General features: G+C 31.0%; 1 pseudogene; it reads right to left on the bottom strand.

Moving 5' to 3' along the window:
* Positions 1 to 259: 259 nt before the first annotated feature.
* On the bottom strand, positions 260 to 3,261 carry LOC130670074 (putative nuclease HARBI1; annotated as a pseudogene).
* Between the last annotated feature and the right edge of the window lie 16,066 nt (positions 3,262 to 19,327).

Here is a 19,327-nt window from a genome sequence, read left to right on the forward strand (position 1 = left end):
AAAGTAATAGTGCTATCACAGGTAGATTGTATTGATAGTATTCATTTTTCCCAGATCTATTTAGCCGTAACAGAATTTTCATTCGAGGAAACAGGACGGATGTCATGTGCAGAGAACGATTTAAAATTATATTCGAAAATTATTTAGTAATTAAATTTTTCAAACTTTTTTTATTTAATTGTTGGTATTTTTTGGTCTTCAAATAAAAGGATTGAAATTTATACACTTTAATTGGAAGAAATCTTACTAAATTGTGATTTCACAAAGTAAGTGACATGACTAGGAAGACTTTAACGTAGGCGATAACGGAAAAAGCCTATTACAACAATAAAACAAAATACTTTTATGTAAAAAAAACAAACTTAATAGTCACACCAATTATTTATAAAATGTGTTTAAACTTGTTAATTAAATTATCATTGTAAAATGAAGAGTTACATTGATATCAACTTTATAATTAAACGTTAATAATAAAATTGACATAAAATCGCATTCTCAAAGAATCATATTAAAGATCAAATATTTAATCTTGAATATTGTGCCCAAACATTTGATGGAAAACATATCGTCTTCTATCTTCAATGTTTAATGGGACATTTTCATTGTTTATATTTTCTCTCTCATTATCTCTACTATTTTCAGAATCATTTTCATTTTCATTTTCTGAATAATTTTCACCATATTCAGGATACTTATATTATGTAGTATGCATGCTGCCATAATACTGCGTGTGATGATATCTATTTTAAGATTTTTAAATGTCTTCAAACGACGAAATTTTTTACTTAATAAGCCAAAAGCTTGCTCTACATGAACACGAGTAGAAGCATGCCTCAAATTGAACAGGCGTTGTTCATGAGTTAATCTCCCGTTGTCTTTAAAAGTAGGTACAAGCCATGTTAAATTTGGATACGCCGAATCACCGAGAAGAAAATAATTTCAAAAAATTCCGGATCATTTTGAGCCCTTTCATATAAAGGAGATCTTCTTAAAACTCTAGCATCGTGCGTTGATCCGGGCTTACCTATGTATACATCAGTAAAAAGCTTTTTGCTTGTAACTACTGCTTGTAATACAACACTGTGAAACCTTTTACGATTAAAATAATCATTTGCATCTTCGACCGGTCGACGAATCCGTACATGGCAGCCATCGATGGCACCGATAACGTCATTGATATTTCTTCTACGAGAAAAACTATGGCTAATGGCAGCTTTATAATTTTCATTTGCTGGCCATATTATAAACTCGTCACATAATGAATTGATAAAGTTCAAACTATAATTTATGGCTTTATATGTAGAACTGCGAGTTAGATCGAGTGATCGCAAATTTGTCGAAACGTTTCAGTATTGGCCAAGTATATCCCGACTAGAAATTATAGTGTGGAATGCCGAAGAATTAGTGAGGGGCAAGTTTGGCTTGCCTAACTTAGGCAAGCCTAATATGCGCCTTATTACATCCGTGTTAGGCAAAGCGAAGATCGGTTTGCCAAATATGTATGGAATTCGGGATATCTACGGCAAGCCGAACTTCGGCAAACCTTCGGTTACCGTTACTTCCTGCAAGTTCGGTGTTCCAAAGGTTTCTCAAAGTTTAACTTGCCAAGCTTAAGGAGAACTAGGGTCATATATGGCAAACCGAACTTCAGTAAACCTTCGGTTACCGTTACTTCCTGCGACCCAGGTGAAAATATTTTGCCGAAAAAAGGCCGAAACAGCTTAATTCGGCCGTTAAATTTACTACAAGAATATTTATTGTGCATAAAAATCCGTTGATTTGTTTGTGAGTTGAAAAATTCTAAAAAAACAAAATTTTTTTCCTGTGTTATTTAAATGAAAAATAGAAAATTGGAGCTTGAAGTGGTACTATAATTTTTATTTTTAGTCATACTTTCAATTTTTGGACACCATAACAAAAAAAAAATTTTTTTTTTTTTTCTAAACACTAAGGATTATACGTGGCCATATATAGAGCCTATATACTTTTTAAACGATTTTATACATAACTATATAACCAAAATTACACATATCACAATTATTTACATACAGGATTTCATAGTGCACGAAAAAAAAAAGAAATTTTTTTGTTATTACTAATAATAGATTTTCAATTATATTTTGCTTTTTCGAAGTGATGTATCCTTTCAATCTCATATAGCACAAGTAAACATAGTAGTCGCTGTCGGTAGCGTAGCCTAGTTGTTAAAGCGTCGGTTTTTCGTGCGTATGGTCCTGGGTTCGAATCCCACTAAATCGTGTGCGGTCGGTTAATAATTATAGCGTTTTTTCCCTAAATTAAAAATTTCTACTCGGTTAGAAATTAAATTGATCACAAATCTGATTGATTCCCGCATCATTAAAAAAAAAAAAAAAATACAGAAATTCAAGTCTTTTTTTTTAATTATACCAAGCTTTGGCTTCCAAACTGCCACCGAATTCGGAAGCTAAGCTTAGGACACTTTAGGCTTAGGACTCTTGCAGCAAATGTGGCTTCCGAACTGCCACCGAATTTGAAAGCTAAGCTTAGGAAATTTTAGGCTTAGGACCCTTGCAGCAAGTGTGGCTTCCAAATTGCCGCCGAATTTGGAAGCCAAGTAACGCTGAGTCTCGCAACTGCGTTACATCTCAAACATCGGCCTCGTTTGGATGCCTCACTTGCCCCAAGTTTGACATTCGGCATTCCTTATTTGGAGCAAACTACCGCCTCACTACAATTTCTAGTCGGGTACCACAATACCATCAAGAAAGCTCGTTCATGAGTAACTGTATTTTCTTGAAGTCCATTATATTGACAAGGAAAATACTTTGCTGAAACTGTGCTGAAAAAAGTTTTTTAACCGCATTGATTCAAAATGTATGATTAATTTAATAAATTTGTAACTATCATGTTAATGTTACATAAAATAAGATATCTTAATTAAGTTACCAATTAAATCGTAAGTCGTTTGTCGAGATAGTCTAAAGTGACTCTTAAATTCAAAATCGGTATAAATATTAACAGTATTTTCTACAAAGTTTTTCACACAGGTTCGTTTATGAGGAGGATTCTGTACATCGTCATCAGAAGATTCTGTATCACTCGATTCACTTTCATCTGACGAAGTGTCATTAATAATCCAGTCCTAAAGGATTATTGCGAAATAAAAAATTGTCAACATCTAAAATAACCTAATTAAAATCAACTATTTATGAATATTCTTACTTCGATTATTTCATCTATATTATTCTCTACTAGATTATCAACGTCAAAATTTTCCATCGTTATATCATTCAGTTTTACTTTTTATAATCGATTATAAAATTTAATACTAACAAAAGAATCGTTATTAACTTTATTATATTTGAATAAAAAAATTAATAATTCAATAATTACGGCACATTTTTAAACAGAAGAAATTAATTATTCGATTTATTTATCAGAATCATCTCATCATTAAAAAATGACGTCCATTGATATAAATTTATGATTCCAAAAATTCTGTATCTGTCAAAATTGTCAAACAAATTGATAGACAGATGGAAAGTTGTTCTACATTGCCATTACTAAGTGCATAGGTTTGGAAGATTATGACCCTGGTGGAAATTTTTCTGACTTTTCTCTAAAAAACTCTAAAAAAGTTCTTAGAACTTTGAAAAAGTCTTTAGAACTTTAGAACTGAGTTTTTCAGAGAAAATTCAAAAATATTTTCACCAGAGGAGGTACAAATAAAAAAATTGGATGTATATTGTAGTAAATAAATATTATTTTCAGCGGTCTAAAAGGATGTTAATCCAGGACAAACTGACGTCTAATTAGCCATTCCGCTTTGTTTTTTGATTTTATTCTTCAACTTTTGAGAACGTCGAAAAATAACGTGGTAGAAGTAACAAAAATTAGAAATTTTTTGTGAAATGCTACAATTATTTTTTTTAATTTTAGGGTAAGAGCACCAGTACCTAGCCCCAAACCGGTCGCCAGCCATCTCATGTTAAATTATATCTATACATATTTTGAGCCAATGTTAAAGTATATATCTGACTGGCTACTGGTTGGGGGTTGGGTACTTCTGCTCTTACCCTATTTATCATTTAAAATTAATTATGTTAGATAGTTATCATCAGTTTATCCTCACAAGGGTATTGATGTTCAGAAAATCAATTGTGAAGATGATAAGGAGGAAAAATATCAAAAAAAAAAAAAAAATTCGAAAAAATCGATTTCATCCAAGTGAATGCATTTTCCATTGCCCAGTCGACCACCTCGTTGTAAAGGTCCATTGTAGTTAGATGTTGCTTATTCAATGATCGTAGGCAGAATAAATAAAAGTGTCCACCACAAACGACTCGGGCAATAACCATGTTTCGGTACCAGCGAGCCAATCACAGCTTTCCTAGTTCCCCTAACACTTTCATTTTACCCACTATTACTATAACAAAGCTGTGATTGGCTCGCTGGTACCGATGTAGAGTTGTTACCTGAGTCATAGTGATGAGCAAAGCAAAACCAAGACCAAGACTAAGACAGAAACTAATAACGATAATAATTATGAACCTTTTTTTAATTTATAACGTTCACTACTATTTCACACTACCCACGGCGGAGTGTGGTTAGTGTCAAATAGGCGTTATGGCCCACCGATGGTAAAAAAACTGAAAATAAAAATAAATAAACAGAAAAAAACAAAACCAAAAATGTCTTTTGGGGATGCCCACGATCCCACTGGACACTCAGCTCCTCTCAGGCTGGGTTAGAAATCCGAATTGGGCGCCAGTTCGTGTACCCCACGAACAAAATAACGAATAAACAATAAATAAGAAAAATGAAATGAAAATGAAATAATAAAATAAAATAAAACAGAGAGCAGTTTTCAGGTATTGGAAGAGGATAGCAAGAAAGAGATAGTTTGCAATAAAATAAAAATCAAATTTAAATAAATCCCGGGTTGGTAGCCATTTACCCGATATATTTTTAAATTAATAAACAGAATTTTCCCAACGGGTATTAATAATGAACAATAATATAAAATAATAGTAATCACTTCACATTATAAAGTACTGACCGTAGTCAAATAACGCAGAAAAAAACAATAAATATAATTTGTCTGACTATCAATCGCACGTGATAGCTACAAAAATATAAATAATTATAATTGATAATTATTATGCGCACACATACAATTGTCTCAAATGTTTAATTCGCAAAATAATAATAATCACTCAATTACGTATAACTATAATATTGTTAAATAGTTATGCCAAATAATCACCCAATGTTGAAAATAATAATTATGTGAATAATTACAACTAATATTTAATTATTCACCGCAAATTTAATCCCAAAAACCCATTGGTGACATTCACTAATTGTAAAATAATTTCCAACTGGTGAAATATGATCAAAACAAAACAAATGGGTATATTTTTACCGCAAATAATAAATAATATAAATTTTAATCACCATAAAATAATAAATGGGGTTCAAATAATAATCAATTACGGATAAATATCCACCAACAAATTAAATACTTCCCACACTCTTCAAACTAATGATTATAAAATATAAGTAATAATTAAAACTAATACCAATTATTTACCGGCGGCAATGCACGGTCACCAATAATTAATATAAATAATATAGTAATAATAATTAATATTAATTATTTACCGTAAACATTATACGGTCACCAATAATTAATATAAATAAAATAATAAGGATAATGAATTAATTATTTACCGACAATAATATGCGGTCACCAATAATTAATACAAATACAAAATAATACCAAGAAATATATTAATAATTATTTACCGTTGAACACATATACGGTCACCAATAATTATTAATATAAAATCATAAATTTACCTTCCAATTCTTTGAATTTAAAATTTTATTGCCGAGACAAAGAATTACGCACTATCTATATATATATATATGGTCCGCTCTCTCTCACTCACACGTGAGGTATGTAATAATAATGGCCACCAACGCGGGACAAATTACACGCCAATGTAATTAAGCACAAAGGTACTTACAGTCGTCGTCGTAATACAGAATTCTGATTGGCTCCATTGGTGGATGTTTAGTGGCAAATTTAATTAGCGGCAAACAATTCCAATCAATAACAAAATATATAAATTGCCAGTGACTCTTCAATTATGCCAAAACAACTCAAATGGCGTCACAATATCAATAAATTTTCACAGCAACAGCAGCACACCTTGCTTGTACAAGAGTCTATCCACGTCTGGCCATGGCAGCACGTGAGTCCCATGCCGGCACCTCGGCCGGCGCCATCTTGTAATGGTTTCTCTTTTCAACCAATGGAGCACTATTTCTGTCGCATGTTAATTCACTCATTGACATCAACATGATGCAATGATGCGTTTGGCCTGTAATTTGTCCCTTTCCGACCTCAAATGGCCATTCCCTTTTCCAGAGCCAATTAATAATATAATATTATACATAAATATTCCCTCATTTTATTTATAAACCCCGTAAATTTGTTTAAATTAAATAAATTCACCGAGACCAACTGTTGCGTTGCCGCGCATGCGCCAACCAATCAAAATAATAATAATAATAATCAAATAATTAACTAAATAAATGCGTAATTAATTATCCCGGCGGCTGTAAAATCCATTGGCAAGATTATAAAATACAGTAATTTTTACTGATATCGCCGCAATTTGTATCTAGTAAATTAAACAATTAATAATAACACAGTAAATAAAATAAGATAATATATAAGATAATAATAATAGTAGTATAATAATAATAATAATGTCGGAGACGTGCTGAGCAGCGTGTGCTGCCATCTGTTGCCCTTCTCCGACCTAATGCGAAGATGCCGCGATATTTAAATATCGTGACAAATTTAAGATATTCTTTAATTTATTGGAACTTTTCCTTTGTAATATTTCTTTTTCTAATTGAAGCTTAAGTTTTTTATATTCTCTTCTTTCATCATTTTCATCTTCAGTTAACTTTTTTTTTCTTTTTTTTAAAATTACTCTGATTATTATTACGGTTATTTTCCTTGTTATTTTCTTTTAATTGTTTGGGCATCGATCTTAGAGAGTGTATTGATGAATTCGTTGGCCTGCTTCCCAAAATTTCATCCATTTCAAAAAAAGTTAGCAGCTCGCATCAGGAGAACGTCCAGTTTTGTCTTTACATTGTTTGTAACTTTGATATAGACTGTTCCACTTCGTCTAGGCCACAATCGTATTTGTGAATTTTTATAAACGTTGTATTCCGTCAATATGTATCAGAACTTCAATAGTATCCTCAAGAAATATTTTTGGTAAAATCATCTTTTGCAATCCTTCAGCTACGCCGAGATATTTATAATCACTGTCTGTTTCTCTTAAGGATGGTATAGACTCTACGACTTGTTGACGTTTAGTTTTTAATTATGTTTGTGCCGTTTTAGGGAGGATTGGATGATCTTCTTCCCTCAATATAACGAGTAATTCTGAAATGGTATTTGATTGAAAGCTAGCTCTATTATTCAAAGCCCATTGACGAAGTCTTTCTTGCAGTCTGTCTGAATTTTGAACGTTTTCCAGAGTCACATTTTCATTTTCACAAGAGTCATCATCGGTTTTTTCCATTTCACCAGTCACTATAACCTCACTTTCCACCGCATTTTCAGATGCGACATCGTTCTCAACAAAAATATCACTCGATGAACTATTTCCATCAGTAACATCATTATGAACTATGCAATAATTATTTTTACTGTTCAGAGAAGTATCAACTGTTTTTATTATTTACACTATATTATCACTGTCACCATGATTCACGTTATTTACAATTCTCATATGAGATAAAATTCTACATCTTAATTAATTTTTGGTAATTATTTTTTTGTTAGCACGAAATTTTTTGACGCCTTCAGACATGTTGAAAAAAATTTTTATTTATTTATCAAAAAAAAATTTTAACATTAGAAATATCCACATACGTATATTTACATATAGTTTCTGGTTCCTCAATAACTTCTTTATACCGAACGGCTGATGTAATTTTCAACGCATGCGCAATCAAAAAAATGTTGGAAAATCCAAAAGTGCACACCTCAATCGCTCAATTTATTTTTAATCATTACTTTTATTATTATATAATATTAATATATTTTTTTTTGTTATGAACTGTTATTCAACTTACAAATTATCAATTTGATTTTTTTATTTTTATTTCTTATTTTCAGTTTAATATTTTTTTACTAACATTTTTTTCTAAATATCCCGCCTTGTTTTGTCTTAAATGTCACTTTTTTTTTCAAACATATTGATACGCTAGTGCTGCCACCAGTAGTTGATAGAGAGAAACAATGAAAAAAATAATAACAACAGTAAAAATAGCAGCTAAATTTTTCACGAAGAATTAGTTTTCACGTTTTTTATTAATTACACCAAAACAAAAAGGATTCAGATAGTAATTTTTTAAAGGGTTCTTGTGATCAGAAATACACAGATAATAAAAAAAAAACTAAGTCGATAAGTCTTGTTTTTCGAAAGTTATCGTGTTTAGACGAGTCCGAACACCACAATTGACGCACTGAGGGCTTCGGACTAAATCCTTTTTTTTTAATTAATCACATCATTAATCAAATATGGATTGCATTGAAAAATGTTCCTTAATAAATTTCCTTTAAAATGGTATATATCATTAACAACTTTGGTGTACTATAAAGAAAGTAGAGAGGATTTAAAGTCCGTGAAAGGGCCGAGAGTGAGAGAGTGACAGTAAAGCACACCTAACGCTTTCGCGATTGAGGTGTGCAAAAGCGTCATAGCAAATATCGGCCAAGATTCGGCTGAGGATCGCGAATTATTATAGTGTGTATAATACGGCGAACAATGATAAGCCAGCCATAGGCCGTTAAAAAATGCCGATGCTTGGCCGAGCGTTGGTAGCCGAACTTTCGCCGATCATCGGAGAATAGTTGACCATCGGCAACTTTGTATGGGTCTTGTGATACGAAAACATCGCAATACATTGAATAACGAGTCGGCTCAATGGCTATTGTGCATCAATTCTTGGTCACCAAATAAAAAATAATAAATATATGCGTATAAGTAACGTATATTATATTATAATAATATATAAGTATTAAAATTAATAGAATACGGTAAAATTTTTTGATTATTGTAAAATAAAGCTTAATTAATTATAGATATTGATTGTTGATCATTTATAATTTATATTTATAAAAAGCCTTGAAAAATTTCCAAAACGAAGTAAGTAATAAATAGCAGACTATTTGAGCAAGACTAAGACCAAGACCGTTTCCAAGACTGTCTTAGTCTTAGTCCTGGTTTTGCTTTGCTCATCACTATGACTCAGGTAACAACTCTACATCGGTACCAGCGAGCCAATCACAGCTTTGTAGTAGTAATAGTGGGTAAAATGACAGTAGTAGGGGAACTAGGAAAGCTGTGATTGGCTCGCTGGTACCGAAACATGGTTATTGTCCGAGTCGTTTGTGGTGGACACTTTTATTTATTCCGGCTACGATCATTGAACAAGCAACATCTAACTACAATGGACGTTTACAACGAGGTGGTCGACTGGGCAATGGAAAATGCATTCACTTAGATGAATTCGATTTTTTCGATATTTTTTCTCTTTACCATCTTCACAATTGATTTTCTAAATATCAATACCATTGTGAGGATGATAAGAAGAAAAAGTATCAACAACAAAAAATTTCGAAAAAATCAATTTTCTTGAAAAAAAAAAATTTTTTTCGTAATATTTTTCAATAATTAATGTTTTTGGTCAACAAAGTAGGGTTTGTTACTATGGGCGTCAGGCCCATACTGCTTGGTGGTATCCACAATGCTTCTGGCAGATAACCCTATTCAATATTGTAAAATTACGTATGTTTATATTGTAGTAGTACCAAAGTTTATTAAAGTCAAAACATAGGTTATGTTTGTTTATAGTTTTAAATATATTATCTACAAATATTATCGGAGTAAACCCAATATTTATTAGTAGAGAAATATATAAGAACATAATATTATTGATAAATCTATGTTATTATTAATATTAATTATTTTCAGTATAAATTATATTTTTTTTTAAATTCTCGATTGAAATCAATTCATACCAATTAAAAATTCTCGATGGGATTCAGTGAAAATTAAAATATGATAAAAATGTTCTGAAATATATTGATTGCTTTAAACAATAGAAATATATCTTTTAAAAAAATTAATTTTTAAATTATGAGTCATTATTTTTTGTAAAATTAAAAAGATAAATAAGAAAATAAGTATTAATTTCTTTTTCAAATTTATTTGATTATGATTTCTTTTTTCATTTGATTAATGTACAGCATTATTGACATTAATAAAGATTATATAAAAAAAATTAGCAACTGCATTTACGCAGTATTGATGGTCCCCATATAGGAAAGAACAATAGGCCCAGGCTTGGCCAAGGCTTGGCGCAATACTCATTAACTCTGGGGAAAGCTTGAAATTCAAGCTTGGCCCAAGTCTGTTTAAACATCGAAATGATAACACCCAGCCAAGCTTGAGAGTCAGGATTGTGCCAAGACTGCAATTAAGTATTGGCTCGACGTCTGAAACTGAGCTTGGCCCAATATTGACTGCCAGCGATGCCCAAGACTGGATTGAAGCATTGGCCCATGACTTGAAGAATAGCATGGCCCAATATTGACTGTCAGCGATGTCCCAAGACTGGATTTAAGCATTGGCCCACGACTTGAAGAATAGCATGGCCCAATATTGACTGTCAGCGATGTCCCAAGACTGGATTTAAGCATTGGCCCACGACTTGAAGAATAGCATGGCCCAATATTGACTGTCAGCGATGTCCCAAGACTGGATTGAAGCATTGGCCCATGACTTGAAGAATAGCATGGCCCAATATTGACTGTCAGCGATGTCCCAAGACTGGATTTAAGCATTGGCCCACGACTTAAAGAATAGCATGGCCCAATATTGAATGTCAGCGATGCCCCAAGACTGGATTTAAGCATTGGCCCACGACTTAAAGAATAGCATGGCCCAATATTGACTGTCAGCGATGCCCCAAGACTGGATTTAAGCATTGGCCCACGACTTAAAGAATAGCATGGCCCAATATTGACTGCCAGCAATGTAGATTTCTTAATTTTTTTCGAATTTAGATATCAATAAATTAAAAAAAATCAGGATACATCCATAAATTAAACTGTACCAAATTTTTGATGGTACTTTCAAAGTGCAGTTATAAATACTAGACTGTGTGTACTTATATAAACAGACATGCATACATAAACTTTGAGGCCTATACTATTTTTCAATATAATTTATTAGAATTGAGTATGTTACGACAAAATATTCTTAAAATTACGACACAACACAGGCAACAATAGATACTTTCTGAAAAAGTCTGACTAAAAATAAATTATATGGTAAGAAGACAAAAATAATCGCGATTTTTGGTTTTATTTATTGCTTTTCACATAAAACTACGGTACAATTATTTTGTTTAATATTTTTATGAAGCAAAATTATAAAAGTTTGTGCTCAGAGACATACTTAAAAAAAAAACACTTTATTTAATTTATTTTTAAGTATAAAATAATAAAATTTCTGATCGTTTATAAACATTAAAGACTAACTCTAAATTCTTTATATTTTTTTTTTAATAATAATTTTTTTTTCTTTAGAAATATTTAAACAAAAAAATCTTTTAAATTTCTTTTATCTTTTTAATTCAATATAATGATTTTCTATTTTTTTTTTTTTTTAAATAAAATAAATCTTTCAAGCATTTAAATAATAAAGTCTTACAAATAATATAATATTAATAATACATATTGAGAAATAGAAATTTATCAATTTTTAAGTATAGGTTGGTAAAATATTTGTTACATTTATTGCTTTTAACGTAAAATTACGAAACAATTATTCGCTTAAATATTTTTCTATATGAAAAATTATATAAGTTCGTACTTTGGAAAATACTTAAAAACAAAACTTTTTTTAATTTCTGTTTTAAATTTAAAATAATAAAAATTTTCACTCTTTAGAACCACTAAAAAAACTGATTTTTTTTTATTTTTTTTAAATAATAAAGTTTTTAATTTCCGAAGTATTAAAAAAAATTTTTTTTAATTTATTTCCTTTTTCTTTATAATTGGAAGTCTTCAATATTTAATTGTATAAATATCTTTTAAATGACTTTCTCCATTTTCCTCAATAATAAAATTAAATTTTTAATTATTAAAATAAATATTAATTGTCTTACATTATATAATTAATTATGCGATTTCGTTTGGTGGTTCCGTGTTTATTGCAGCCGTACTATCATTTTTGGTGATTCTCTTTTTTTTACCTCCATCGCGATCAGCTGCCCCAGCTAAAAAGCGACTGACCTGCGTTATTACAGCAAGTTTTTTTTGCTGTCTTTGTACTTTAATATCAAGAAATCTAATGAAAAAAAAACAAAAAAAAAAAAACCGTTGTTACTGATTATCATAGAAGTAAAATAATTTTTTTGAATTTTCGTCAAACTTACCGTTCAGACATTTAAAGCTCTCAGTTTCCTGAAAACTTTTTTTCCCTTGCCCATGACTCTTTCTTCCAGTACCACTATAGAGTAACTGGATATCTTTTTTGATTAATTTTTTAAAAATCGTTTGTATATCCTGTATATAATTATTAGAGCCAATAGTTAGCATGTGAAATATCTCTTTCTGTAAAAAAAAAATAATTTGTTAAGTTGACAAACATATATATATGGGACTCATGCCCATACTGATAATGTCCATCCCGCTATACAGACATGTAAACTACGCAAAGATTTTTGTACTATACAGTATAGTAGATAACGCTATACTTATGGTACTGGCTGCAATACTATAATAATAGTATGGCGATAAACACCATACATTTCTTTCCGTGTAGTAGTAATAGTGGGTAAAATGACAGTAGTAGGGGAACTAGGAAAGCTGTGATTAGCTCGCTGGTACCGAAACATGGTTATTGCCCGAGTCGTTTGTGGTGGACACTTTTATTTATTCCGGCTACGATCATTAAACAAGCAACATCTAACTACAATGGACGTTTACAACGAGGTGGTCGACTGAGCAATGGAAAATGCATTCACTTGGATGAATTTGATTTTGTCGAAACTTTTTTTTTCGATATTTTTCCTCCTTTGTTTTATATATTTAACTCATTGCGAAACTTTTCTATCCCTTAATAATGCTTCTAATAAAAGATTTATTTGCTTCACAACATTATTTAAGGAATTTTTAACGACAAAAAAATTGTTTCGATAAAAAAAAAAAAAAAAAATTTTTGGTAGCTCGATAAATTTATTTGCTAACTTGAGGAAATTTATTTTTTGGTTGGAAAATTTTTTTTTTGCTTACGACAAAAAAAAAATTTCTTGGCCCAAGAAAGTTTATTTTTGGTTGAAAAAATTATTTTTCATAGTTCAAAAACTTTCTTGTTTTAGGTCAATACATTTTTTCTTGACTCAAAAATGTAACAATCTTCAATTGCCAAGAAAAAAATTTTGCGAATTAAAAAAAAATGTTCTCGAACCAAGAAAAAAATTGTTTGGGCCGTGAGAGTTTTTCGTGACTTGAAGAATTTTAGTTTCAGACTGAGAAATGATGTCTTCCACGAAGAAAATAATTTTTTGATCCAAATAATTTTTTGCTTCAATAAAGTACAAAATTTCGCTTAGTTCAAGAAACAAATTTCGAAGACATATTATTTCTTGGTTCAAGATTTCCTTCTTTTTGGTGCACACCCACACACAGATGATATTCTAAACATGATTGGAATAGCTTCCTAGGACCTCAAAACTCCGACACCTGATAGAATTTTAAATTTCGGAGTAATAATAATAATTTCCCGATTTTTTCGAAAATCATTGATTTTCTTGGCGTGAAGTTAAAAATTTTTTTTTTTTTTCAATTTTTAACTCGAGTTTCTGACTCCAAAACATATGTATTTGAAGTAGAAGAATATATAATTTAAAAATAATAGAAATTACTTGTAAGTAATTTACGTTTAAACAATTTGGTGGCCCTGAAAAGGGCCGTTGTGAACTCAAGTTCTTAACTTGACAATATAACGCTTAGACGTTAATTTTCTTTGCAAACAAAATCTCGAACACATGTTGGAGATTTTGAGCCATAACGACAATTTTGTCTTCATCATTAAAACAACGGTAGCAGTTGGTAAAAATCAACCGTACGTCGTTGACGAATCCATCGATTGACTTGTACTGCCGTTGGTCTAGCTTCCGGAATACGGTCGTCAGATCCATGGGAACTTTCACAATGTCCTTGTAATTATCAGGACCCCAACATTGGACATTGAACTCCCGGTAAAATGGCCACGCATATGACTCATGCCACGGAGACAACAGCTCTTGAATTATCTCGCAGCAAGTTATAAACACTTCTTCGCAAAGTTCTTGAACTTCTTTACTGTCCTTTACCATGTTGAAAATACTGATGAATCAACTTTAAGATGATAGATCGCTGGACACTTCAATCTCTACGTCTGATAGAGTGACTGATAGATTCTAGCTAATGCCAACCAAATCAGTCAACTTCATGAGGTCTAGATCGGTACCAGCGAGCCAATCACAGTTAAGCATGAGTAGGAGAGATGGCAGCTCGTATTTCATAGGTTATCAACAAATCAACTTCCAATCAGATCGAATGAGACATGAGCTGCCACCTCTTCTACTCATGCTTAGCTGTGATTGGCTTGTCAGTACCGATCTAGACCTCATGAAGTTGACTGATTTGGTTTATATGTCTCATTCATCTGTTCATCATTGATAAAGTTTTCATAGACGTAATAGTCTAGTCGAGAAGTCGATTTCCTGCACAGAAAAAAACGATTGACAATAATTGTAGTTCAACTTGTAATTATTTATGTTATGTTCAATATCTGCACGGAGAAAAAAATATTGCGCTCATCACTCAACGGTATCGTGATATTCACTCTCCTCGGTTGGGTATCCGTTGTATACGGAAAGTGCTAGTCTATCGGATCGTGATTATCACGATCCAGGCGGATCTCGAAATCATAAGATCTTTTCGCTATAGTAACGATCCGTTTTGTTATTATAACTAATTTAAGGTTAAAATAGATAAATTTACAACTTTAACTTCATTACAATTTTATTTTTAGCTGTCATTAATAATCACATATTAATAATTCTAATAGGTGCAATAAAAAATTATTATTTAATATCAAGAAATGTAAAGTAATAGAATATACGTTACTAATTGATGTAAATTTTACAGTTCTTTTTTTGTTTCAAAGATAAATTAAAAAATTAATAGATAAAAAACAGAAATTCTTGCATTAGATATATAATTAGTATTTTTTCATTGTCGTTGTGTGCGCTTTAAATAATTTATAATTTTATAAATAAACACTGTATAATTTGCAAGATATGCATTATAAAGTTAAATAATTTGGTTATGAATGGTGGCGCTTGAGAAGTAGATCGCGATAATCACGATCTGTTTTAGTACGATATGGATACGTTAACTGACGATCACTATACATTTAAGTATATGCACAATCCGTAGGATCATTATTATAAGTATCGAGTGTTTCATTCATATCGATATATATATTGTGGTAGCAGCAATACAATTAAGAACTAATCACGATACACATGTCGCTCTCCGTTGGTGAGCGATAAACACAATATTTTTTTTTTTCCGTGTAATATGTCGTTTCAGTTAGAAAATTATGATTTTAATGTTTAAACTGCTATAATAAACAGTTAACCGTTGAAATATACTGCTTGACTATTTAAAATTACTACTTGAACCCTAAAAAACTACAAGACACTTGCCAAAAAAATGCTTATGAAATAAAAATTTTATTATCTTTATAACTTAATTCTAGTAATTTTATTTGCTATCAGTATTTCATTGAAAAGCATCAAAATTTATGTATCGTTAAACATAAAGTAGTAATTATTGATAATATTAGATATTTACTACTGTTATTACTTTTATATAATTAATACAAATCTAGGGTATAAGTTAAGTACACTATACAGTTGTGATCAAGCGAACAATAATTTTAGTTATTACGACTAGAAGTTTTTATGTTTTTAGTATCTATAACTTTTATTCTATTCTAATTTTTATTTAAATTATCTAGTATAATTAAAATCAATGAATGAAAACAAATTAGTCTTGTTGTCTAGTATTATATTCATGACTGTCAATATGATATCATTAATAAAATTATTATATTGAGTCATTTATGCATAATAAAAAAATCCAAAGATGTTTTATCGTTTGAGCTATGACTTATACTTTTTTTGATTTTGCCAAAAATCTAGACGGCTAATTTTTTTAACAGTTTTTTGTTAGTAACAATAGTAATTTTCTTTTGAAAAATAAATCTAAAAAACGATTTTTTCTGGACGGCATTCTGGATCGTTTAAGCCATCAACCATATTTTTAGGAGACTTGTAACTATTTTTCGCAGGTTTTTATCTTCTCGACGAGACTATTATGAGTAATGATCTTATCAGAACATTTCCAGGTAATTTGTCCTTTAAAATAATCACATTTGTCATTATCGTTGGATATTAAAATACTCATTAGAGTCTAGACTATGGAGATAATGAACTGGGAATTTTCACACATTGGACTGACTACTTAAAATTATCAACAAGGTCGAATTATTTAAAAGTATTCAATGTTAATTAACTTCTTTGAGGACCGGGACAAAATAGGGCTTGACGCCCATACTGCCATGGACTCATACGCCATGATTATTGTGAATGTTACCATTCCCGTATGGTCAAATCATCTATACATGCAATTTTTAAACGAATGAAAAAATCCTTGCTACCATACAGTATGGTGGAATCGACCATACAGCATAGTGGTATCCGCAAAAAATTTCTTTCCGTGTAAGCGCATAAAAAATTAAAATATAAACGTTATAGTCAGACGCTTGTCTATGTGTAATTTGATTAACTGGGAAAGTGATTAATTTCACACACACACACACACACACACACACACACACACAGAGATACACACGTGCGCGCGCACGCACGCACATACATACATATATCTACACATGTGCACATGCACGCACACATGTAGTCCATCGGCTGAAGAGGAGGTCCCGTAAACATTTTGTTGGTACCGAGTAAATCCAACTGTTTCTTATGTATTTTGGGCCAAGGATCACGAAAATCGGGTCCATTTTGTTCAAAAGTGGTGCAAACAATTGTTTATAACAATTTAATTGTTTAAATCAAAATAACTCCCGAACGGCTGGTTCGTTGGGGCAGTGTAGAGGAAAAAAAATGTTCAGAATAAAAAAATACACAAAAAAGGTATCACATGTTTTTTTTGCATCTCAAATATTTCTCGAGATATAATAAAAAAAACGAGCCGGCGCTCAGACCTCTCCCTCTGGCACTAGCGACTGCCTATGCGCGAGCTCTCTCTCCGCCAAATCGCGTCTGATGCTGGATAGGCCGGAATTTTTCTAAGTTTTTTACATCAAAAATCATAGAAAAATAAAAAAAAAATCGATTAATTGTCGATACTACCAATCGACAGCATTTTTTCTGAAACGAATTTTTGTCGTATCGTCAAAAGACGTTTTTTTTTTTTGTTCACAAATGTTATAAACAAATGGATTTTTTCGGTCTAGATTGGGATAAAAAAATCGATAAAATGTTGATACTACCAATCGACAGCATTTTTTATGACACAAATTTCTGTTGTATCCACAAAAGACGTTTTTTGGTATTATCGACATTTTATCGATTTTTTTATCCCAATCTAGACTTGGAAAAAATCCATTTGTTTATAACATTTGTGAACGAAAAAAAAACGTCTTTTGACGATACGACAAAAATTCGTTTCAGAAAAAATGCTGTCGATTGGTAGTATCGACAATTAATCGATTTTTTTTTTATTTTTCTATGATTTTTGATGTAAAAAACTTAGAAAAATTCCGGCCTATCCAGCATCTGACGCGATTTGGCGGAGAGAGAGCTCGCGCATAGGCAGTCGCTAGTGCCAGAGGGAGAGGTCCGAGCGCCGGCTCGTTTTTTTATTATATCTCGAGAAATATTTGAGATGCAAAAAAAACATGTGATACCTTTTTTGTGTATTTTTTTATTCTGAACATTTTTTTTCTTCTACACTGCCCCAACGAACCTGCCGTTCGGGAGTTATTTTGATTTAAACAATTAAATTGTTATAAACAATTGTTTGCACCACTTTTGAACAAAATGGACCCGATTTTCGTGATCCTTGGCCCAAAATACATATGAAACAGTTGGATTTACTCGGTACTAACAAAATGTTTACGGGACCTCCTCTTCAGTCGATGGACTATGACTGCTGATTTAAAAAAAAATATTTCTCATTTTACATGTCAACTTATAATAAAATCATTACAATCTATTACTAACTTTTTTTTACATATTATCTTTTGATATTCATCCGAAAATCATCTGAAATTCAAATTTGTGTCAAAATATGACTTGCACATGATATTCAGCTGATCACCTGTGAATTACCGGCGAAATTTCGCAATTTTTCACACGGGTGATGTTTAAAATTAAAACCCGAAACCTGGATGTCAATATAAAAAATAAATTTTATAATACACATCATAAATTTTTAATTTTCAAATTACAATTTTTAATTTCCAAAAATTAATTTTTCCTGTATAGACAATAAATTTTAATATTCATTTTATAATTATTTACGTTTGAATTGTAAATGAAAGAATACCTATTTAAAATGATACTATTTACTGATTACCGTCATTAAGTTATTTGTCGCCTCTTAATGTACACAGGTAATTCATTTCCGTCGTATACTTTAATTTTCAGGAAATTTTAAATCTATTATTTGAGACTTCGGCATAAATATATAATGAAAAACTTAATTATTTGCCATTTGGTCTTTCATAGGAATAGTAATTACGTTCACACGTGAATATGCAGACCTTAATGACCATAATATTGTGAGTTTTAAGTCTAATTACCTTTTCCTAATTACATCAGGTACATTTCTTCAGCCCCAAACTATTACTTTTTAATTACCCCCATACCCATTGTTGTGACAATTTCTTTTGTTATAAAATCCCTTAAATTTTAGTGTCTTGTCAATATTTCCTCACTTTATTCTCGAACTTCATACCCAACAGTTCGTCTGAGAATATTTCAAAAGTTACGGAAAAAACCAAATTGTGTTATTTCAAAGTGCTTAAGCTGTTCCAGTGCAGAGTAAGAAAGTTTCTAGTGAAGTTAAATTACCAGTGAAAAATTGTGAATAAAA

This window comes from Microplitis mediator, chromosome 6, assembly GCF_029852145.1.
Source record: "Microplitis mediator isolate UGA2020A chromosome 6, iyMicMedi2.1, whole genome shotgun sequence".
Taxonomy (NCBI): domain Eukaryota; kingdom Metazoa; phylum Arthropoda; class Insecta; order Hymenoptera; family Braconidae; genus Microplitis; species Microplitis mediator.